This window comes from Callorhinus ursinus, unplaced genomic scaffold (genome assembly GCF_003265705.2).
Source record: "Callorhinus ursinus isolate GAN/ISIS: 27379988/994484 unplaced genomic scaffold, GSC_fseal_2.0 scaffold10, whole genome shotgun sequence".
NCBI lineage: Eukaryota > Metazoa > Chordata > Mammalia > Carnivora > Otariidae > Callorhinus > Callorhinus ursinus.
The window spans coordinates 84,147,295-84,155,784 of record NW_027397072.1 but is presented as its reverse complement, the minus strand read 5'-3'; the positions used below and the strand labels follow the sequence as shown (position 1 = coordinate 84,155,784).

The window sequence follows — 8,490 nt, the reverse complement described above, 5'->3', positions numbered from 1 at the left end:
CCCCCTCCTCCCCCGCCCCCGCCCCGGGCCCCGGCCGGCCCCGCCGCCTTCGCCGCCGCCTCCTCCTCCGCCGCCTCCGCCCCCGCCGCCGCCGCCGCCGCCGCGGCCCCCGGCTGCAGCTGCAAGGCCGCTCGGCAGGGCGCGGGGGTCGCCGGCCGGCCTTGGTCAGCAGCAGCAGCAGCAGCAGCAGCAGGAGCAGCGCTCTGGGGAGGGGGGCTCGCTTCTCGGGGCGCGCTCCGTGGCCGCCCCCTTCAGGGGGGGTCGTGGCCGCCCCCCAGCCCCGGCGCGTTCCGCTCGCTCCAGCGGGGCTCACCCGGCGGGGCGCGGGCCTGCGCTCCGGGCTCTTTGGCGGGGCGCGCCGGCTCCCGCTCCTCCTGCTGTCCTCTGGCGAGTGCGGACTCTGCCCGGGCGCGGGGCTCAGTCCACCTGCTAAGTGAAGGTTTCACGGCAGACAACAAAGAAAGCAGCCGTTCCTTTCTTCCTTAACCAAATTATGGATGACCAGCAACCGGACCGCTCCTTCCCTTGCCCGCTCTCTTCTCTTCTCCTCAGGAACACATTTCACTGGTTTTCCTTTAGAGTAGTAAAACTTTTTTCGTCCTTGAAGGCGTGGTGATGCTGGCTGCTCGCGTGTGCGGAGAGGAGAGGCGGGCTCCTGCTCTCCTCCTCTGGTCCTTTCGTTTCAAGTTTTGTTCTGTCCTAGGAAAACTTCTTGCGATGGTGCATTTCTCTGAAGTTGCTATTGCCGGAGCTCTTGGTTGCCTCTGAAACAAGAGTCCTTTTTCATTCTCCTCGCAACAGTCACAGTCTGATGCGACATCTTTCCTTTTGGGCAGAAATTAGGAAACAAATATAACAAGGAAAAAATTGAACAGGAGAAAAATGAGGTCGAATGGCTCTGTTACCTTGTTGCTGACGGTTGGGGTTGGTGTTTTATTTTTTTCCCAGCAGTTGTCTGGAGGAGGAGGAGGAAGAAGAGTGCATTGGTGGAGGTGGAGGTGTGTGTGTGCATATAGGGGATCCTTGGTACACAACCAACTCCAGCGGGCACGTTGCACGGCTCGTAGAGTGCACCGACGGCGCTGGCGCTGGCCGAGCCGGAGCGGAGTTGCAGCGGGAGCTCGCTCTGCGCCCTCGTTCGCGCTCTCTCTCCCTCTCTCACTTTCCCTCTCCCTCCCTCTCTCTCTCTCTCTCCCCCTCTCCCTCTCTCGCCCGCCTGCTCTCGCTGGGATCTGACAGTTCGCTCTCTGTCCCTCCCTCTCAGAGCAGGGACTGTCGAATGTTTACCCTCCGCCGCGAGCGCGCACCCACCACCACACTTTCCCAAATACAAGGAAGTCGAGCACCAGGGCCCCCGCTGATTGGCTACCCGCTGGGTGATTGGCAGGCCCAGAATGACTGGCTCAGGACGCGCGGCCCCCCTTCCGGCCGTTCCGATTGGTTGCTTTTTAATTTAGGCAGAGCGTCGTAGAAGCTGGAAATCTGTCGTCCCCCCCCCCCACCCCCGCCCAGCCTCCCTCCCCCTCGCCACTTTCTCCTCTCCGCCCCTCCCCCGCCACCCCCTCCACCACATCTTAACTCTTAGTGTCCGGCCGAGAGGTTGGCGTTCTCTCCGCGGCTCAGGGCGTTCGTTACCAGTCTGGGGCGGAGGGGGGGGGGAGGGATGAAAGGGGAGAGAAAAGGGAGGGAGGGATGGGAGAAAGGGGGGGGAGTTAGAATCAGAAGGAAAATGAAGAGGGGAAAAAAAATCATGAAAAATAGCAACCTATCCACTTCACCTAGTACTGCGTTGTGTTGCCGTCCTCCCCGCCCCCCACCCCCATCCCAGAGATTTGTAAAGCGCGCGGCATGGATGCACCATTCACGCTAATACCTATAGGCTGATGTATCCCCAGTGGTTTCAAAGTTTCCTTTTTCCTTCACCAGCCGGCCCCCGTCTCTGTCTCGGCGGGGGTGGAAAGGGAGAGCTCGCATCGCCAAGGGCTCGGGTCGTGGCCGCGCTCCTTGGAAATCCGCCACCGCAACTTTCCGCAGCCGCTTTGCGCCGGCGGCGTCCCCCTTTGTTTAAGTTCTCGGATGCCATCATCTAGGAAACCTGCAGCCCAGGACCAGCGCGGTGCCCGCGCGTGCGAGACGGACCGCTAGCTGCCGCGGCTCGCTCTCTCCCCCACCCCCTCTCTGCCTCTCCGCTCTCCCTCCCTTCTTCCCTCCCCCCTCCTCTGGGAGTCAAGCAAGTAGCGAGCGTGTCCTTGTGTGTTTGGAGGGTGCCGGTCAGCAGAGCCCTGCGATGTATTTGAAAAGCAATCAGCTCGACCTTTCCCCATAGATCCATCGTAAGTGTATTCCACCCAATGGCTCCGGGAATTCCCACTGCAGCAGGAGCCGGCCTAAAGAACCGGGATCCACTAGCCGCGCCCTCCACCGCTTACATTGTGCGTGTGTGTATATGTGTGTGTGTGTGTGTGTGTGTATTTTCCCCCCTCTATGGTTATTAGTGGTGTTTTGCTTGCTCGCTATTCTTAGACACAGTGGTGCTTTTTCTTTCTTTTCTGTTTCAGATGGGTTTGCGTAGTGGATGGGCTGGCGGCGACAAACGCTGTCTCAGCCCCAGCCAGGCTGAAAGAGTTAAGGGGGACGGGAGGGGGCGCGCGCAGGGTAGGCGGGAGAAGCGGGGGTGGGGGGACGCGGCCAAGCGGAAACGCTGCACAGAGGAACCTCAGCGAACCAAGAAAAAAGAGAAAGTGGCAACGAAAACAAGGGCAAATTGAACCCTCCTCGGGGATTTCCAATGAACTAACCCAACTCGGACATTCAATAAATACATCGTTCCTAATGAGTGTGCGTGGGCGTGCGCCCCGCACCCCTGGCTGCGGGTGCGCCAGCCCTGCGCCAGTCGCCCCCAGCCTGCTCCTGAAGCCGGCAGTCCTGAGCTCCAGCGGCGCCGCGGCGGCCCTGGAGGTAGATGCGGAGCCGCCGGTGTGCTCCGATTAAGCTGTGAACGGGGCTGCCCTCTCCCGATGAATAATTCCTCTGGCTGAACGCAGTTAGGTGAACTCAGTTAAAGCTAGAGCTCTCCAGCCCAGCCGCAAGCTACGCCTTTGCGTGATCTCAAGATTAACAGTAGACGCGTAGGATTTCTGTAGGATCTCGTCCAGCTCCTGATTGCCGGGTGAGAGATACCGCCGTAGGTAGGTTTTTAGCAAAGCCATTATTGCTAAGGTACAGATCTGAAAGGCAGAGGTAACCAAACCCCAAACACAACGGATTTTCCCCCCTCTACGTCCCCCTAACGTTCCTTTTTTATATTTATGTATGTGTATATGTATATATAAAAGATGGAACACAGATTTCATTGAATAAATCTGAGATCTCCAGGTGCAGACGTTTGAATAGTCGGTGCCAGCACCCCGTGTTTTCCTTTCCTGCCGATTTTGCTTGGATCCGGCTCAAAAACCGAGAGAGTCTCGTGGTTTTGTTTACACTGAATGGGGAGGATAGGAACAGAGCCATGGGGCCGCCTTTCATTAATATACAGTGAGGATTTTGTCTAAATTACTGCTATGAATTTCACAGTACACGCTTTCAAAGGCAGTCTCAGGTGGCCTGATGAAACGTGATAGCGCCTCTGCAAACAGATCCACTTTCTTTCTTTTCAAGGAGGGTGTGTGTGCATATGGGAAGCCCCCCAAAACGCTGTGCTCCTCGATAACAGAAATACACTTCTGTTCCGAGGTCTGTCCCCTTCGTCCTCCCCCCTTTCCGCGTACTTAGTTCTCCCGAGCTCCCCAGCCTCCCCCCCCCAGCCCCACCCCATCCGCCCCCTCCCTTTGCCTAGTGTGATTGTTTTGTCTGGAAAAAAAATCCAAAGTATATAACAAGGGGAGAACAGTTAGTGCTGATTTTCATTTGCATACATTTTCATATATTTTGGTGAAAATAATAGACTGGTGGAGAGCTGGGTTTAGAGGAGTCAGTGTAAAGGGAAGACTAAGGATGCATCGGTTCTGGGGAGTTGAGAATATGCCTCCCCCCTCCTATGCACCTTTAAAAAAATAATAAAACATCTTCTTTTATTTTAAAATCTAACCCTGGAAGTTTGCTCGGTAAGTCCTTTTCATTTTCTTTACCTGTTTTCTCTCTTTCTCCCTCTCTTTTCCGGGTTATTTATGCTCTTGTAGATTTGGGAGCTTATTTTCATTGCTTGGGACTAGAGAGGGTTCACAGAGCAACTGTTTTGAAGGAAGGAAGGGAAAGTGTGCTGGGGAAGCGTAAAAAAACTCAACCCTGCTAAAATATTACATAAAAAGATGGACTCATTCCAAAGCTCCCCACTGTGAGGCATTTCACTTTTTGGGGGGTGGGGGAGGAGAGTGCTATTAATTTTAATTGTTGATTGTGTGTGGGGGGGAAGCCCTAGAAAAAATGATTATAAAGCACGCCATATTATACATATTTCTTGCTTTGGGTTTTTTTTTCCTAGCGAATCAGAAGTGGAGGGGAAGATACCCCCTTTCTGTAGCCAGGGCTGATGTGGTGACCCGTGTGTGCTTGTCTGGGATTGTGGTGGGGGGATTTCTGATGGGAGCAGGGGGATGGGGGGAGGGCTTGGCAAAGGGAAGGCAGAGAGCCACAGTGGAAGGAAGCAGGGGAGGAAGAGGAGGCAGGAAGTCAGTGCACCCCTGGTTAATGCCGAGTCTGGGGAGCAGTCTTAGTTGCTGCCTTCCAGCTCGGTAGTGAAAGTCCATCAGAAAAGAGAGTGATCAATCAAAACTAACCAGGACATCCTACACTTTATTCCCAAAGGAAGCGGGACCTTTATTATTGAAAACTAGATTTTACTTTGTTTTCCATTTTGACAGCCAGCTTTGTACCCCCCCCCTTGCCACTGTCCCTGGGTTTTGTAAAAATCGAGGGGGAACTTACTTATGAGGTGCAGTTAATTAGATAAATATGGCTGTAGGAAATAGCTAGGCCAAGGCCAAGCCTGTGTGGGCACCTTACCTTAGTGAAATAGGCTGGAGAGGATTGTAAAAGCTTCTTGGTTTTGTTCTTTTTAAAGGAAGCCGCGTCTGGTGTGATGAGGGGGTAGAATCAAATGGCTGGAATTTTATTGCACTCTTGCCTCCGGAACACCTTACAATTTAAGATTTGTAATTTCTTTGGAAACAGTTGATGCCAAATCAGTGAAATGGTTTGTAAGGAGGGAGGAAGAGGTTTCAGTTGGGGAGGGGGTAAGAATCGCCAGTTTTCCACTCCTTGTTTACGTGCTTGGCAGCGTTGCTTTTGACTGGGGTTAACTCTCTGTGCTCCATTGGACCAGATGCCATATAGAGCTGCTCCCTGAAGATCATTTGTTTCCTTGATGGGGAACATTTCTGAGCAGAGCATATTGGTTGCCATAGAGAAAGAAATAAAAGGAAGAACACTAGTCACATTAAGCTATATGTTTGTGCACTGGGCTTTAGATAAAAGGACCTTGGTTCAGCCAAAGAGAAGAAGCCAAACTAGAGATTTCTAGCGCCACTAAAACTAGCTTTATTTTGTTTTGGACTTTTACAGTTGAAACATATAAGCTAATTTTATTGGTTGTTGTTAATTTTATATGACACGGTTTACTGAACAAAATAAACTTTGGAAGTGCTCAGGAGTCGCACTATTGACTTGTCAGCAGGGGGCGCACTGACTCGTCTTAGCAGGTAAAATGTAGCGGTTTGAAAAGCAAATCTGCTCCTCCAAACTTGCCAAAGGAACAAACACCCTTACCTTTCTATGCATATTCACAATGAGGAGTGAATTCATTACATAACACAGAGTTTTAAATACGAGGACCGTGACCTCTCTGTCTCCCACCCATCCCGGTCTGTGAAATGGCCCTGAAGGAAATACAGTTAAAAAAAAAAAAACAAAAACACAGAAAAACAAAAAAAGCATTTGTTCATTTCTTTCAGTGAAGTGTATATAGGACTGGAAAACAGAATTGGGCTGTGAAAGCAAGAACATTTAAAAAATTATCAAGGGCATAGAATAAGTTACTTAAGCTACATTTCAGGTTGTATTTTTGGGGAAGCAAGTCAGTCAAGAGAGCAAAAATGCGTTCTAAGGTATTATCTGTTAAATAATAAACGTTCTTCAACTTGATACACGCTTTGACTTCTAAATAAAACTCAAGCTCTTGGAGATTTAGGCAAGGCATCCAGGAACCCTTTTACTCTATTTGATATTTAATGGCTACTTCAATTCTTGCTACTTCCTATAGTTGTAGAAGGATTTTGGATTTACCCTGGAAAGCCTCCCTAGGGAAAAGAAAATACAAAATAGCCATCGGTGAGAGGTAACTGTGGGCTTGAAACTTTTTAGGACAATATTACTTAACACAGTTGAAGAAAAGTTTTAGTAGAGCACAAGGTTTCTGACTCAGAGATTTTTAGATACTGCCAATGAAGACTGGACTTTATTGTGGCAAAGGATGAAAAAGATGTGCGGAAAACTTCCTAAAATAGTGAAGGGCAAATCCTGACCGGTTCTCAGAAATTAGTCAGTTTGTCACTAACAATTTTCCCAAGGAGATTTAGAGACCGTGACTAAGGAAGGGAAGCCATGAGTGACTGGAAGTGAGAAGCTGGCTTCCACGGTTCAGTGGTTCAACGCACCTGTGAATGTGTCACAGAGCCTGTTAGGAAGGGGGCACGTTTCATGAAAGCCCTAAAGTCCCTCTGGAAGAAGGGAAAAGACACCTTATTCTTTCAAACTCAACTCCAAGTCAACCAGGTTCCAGCCATGAGAAGTTTTTCCTTGAAACTAACTTGAAAAAGTCAAGGTTTGGATTTATAAATGGCATTTAATTCCAGGAGAGTTGAGAGATTATGGGAATAATATAAGCAAAGCAGATACTCTGAACAACATTTTAATTCATGATTTTCGAACGCGAGCTCTCACATTTGGAGTCAGGAAATATACTGTCAGGTTTGTGCTAATAAGACAAGGTGGAAATTTGAGGAAACTGTGTAATCTGAATCCAAACATTGCTTTTTCTTCAGCTCTCCGGACTTTTCAGACAAAAGACTTCTGGGGGAGATTCACGTGAACTGGACAAATGCCTCCAAGCTCTAGTTTACTTTGTGTGCCCAGGGTCGCTAAATGCATTTAAAAATTATTAAGGAGAAAGGAAACATTTTTTCTATTTAGCCAGTTTTGGGGAAAAAGCAATAATTGTACATATTTAGAGCATGGTATTTTTTTGGTTTCAGGAGATCTGTGATTGTAACTATCTTCTTGGCTGCTACTTACTTTCCTTTCTTGCAAAGGTACTTAAAGACACACACACACACACACACACACACACACACACATGAAAAAGAATGCTCGCTCCTTATGATATCTATAGTCTTAGGTTACCTAAAGTAAAAGAAACAGAAAATAATTCTGGGTAAAGCAACAAGTTAATTTGAGAACTGACATATTATAGAAATCTATAATGATTTGGAGGTGGAAACGATCAGGCTGGGTATGAATTATTTTGCTGGGCAAAACTACAGACTTTTAATTGTTGGGGATGGTGAAATTGCTTTTGCCAAACGAGAGAATGAAGAACATTACCTGGGTCAAACGTACAAAACACAAAATGGGTATTCACTCATTTGCTTCCATTTGAGAATGATAAGGTGCTCTGACACCTTAGCAGAGTAGAATCACATTTGCCATTATCATTTACAAATTAAAATGTTAAGCATACTCACAACCCACACTGTGTACCATATACAAAGGAAAGGGCTCTTCAACAGCAGCTTTTGGGTGGAAATGAGTATTTGTCGTCTTGGCAGTGGATGAGTTGTTTCTTGGTCTTGCTAAGTTTTTTTTTTTTTTTTTTTTTGAAGCCTGCTGATACCGCCCCCCCCAGCCCAGTTCTTTGTATCACTTTGATAACTGATTTATCTGATCTGTAGGAAAGGAGCCAACACTTAGTTTTTGTTTTTGTTTTTTTTTTTAAGATGGGTTTGGAGGAGCAATTATAAATGCAGACACTATAAATTCTCACCCCAAATAGTAAGAAGCTTTACTTCTGATGCTTTAAACTACAGGCTATTTCGGATTGTGGAATCTAAATGAAAAAGGCACAATAAGTTGGTTATCGAATGCATGCTTTTAAAACAACCCATTTCCAAGTGTTTGCCCACTCTAGCTGCATGTATGCACCTGACAAGTCTGGTAATGAAAACTACCAATCGCCAGGGAAGCCATAGCTGACACAACGTGATGGACTATTCTTGCCTTCCCCTCTCACCTCCCCACCCCCCCAACCCACAACACAATGGTCTTCTTCGAATTTAAATTCACAGGGCTAGGTAACATAGAACCCAGCTGATTGACCAGAGTGATGATGATGATTTATTAACCAAAACATGTGGGTATGTACTAGCTAGAAAAATATTCCAAGGTCAACTTGGTGTGTGTGTGTGTGTGTGTGTGTGTGTGTGTGTGTGTGTGTGTGTG

General features: G+C 48.6%; 2 long non-coding RNA genes across 8 annotated transcripts in view; one reads left to right on the top strand and one right to left on the bottom strand.

The window, feature by feature from the left end:
• Positions 1 to 68: 68 nt before the first annotated feature.
• On the bottom strand, positions 69 to 2,163 carry LOC141373632 (uncharacterized). Its single transcript, XR_012379891.1, has 3 exons — positions 1,874 to 2,163; positions 1,580 to 1,639; positions 69 to 955 (listed from the first exon to the last, which is right to left on the bottom strand). It is a non-coding gene; the product is annotated as an uncharacterized lncRNA (long non-coding RNA).
• An 813-nt stretch (positions 2,164 to 2,976) lies between these two features.
• The window catches only part of LOC141373631 (uncharacterized), a 121,275-nt gene continuing 115,761 nt past the window's right edge, over positions 2,977 to 8,490 (top strand). For 6 of the 7 annotated variants that reach the window (XR_012379890.1, XR_012379885.1, XR_012379884.1 and 3 more), the window contains exon 1: positions 3,980 to 4,103. This is a non-coding gene — a long non-coding RNA (uncharacterized lncRNA). Of the gene's footprint in view, positions 3,189 to 3,979; positions 4,104 to 8,490 lie in introns of those variants that run through there. The other variant, XR_012379887.1, reaches the window with a different exon arrangement.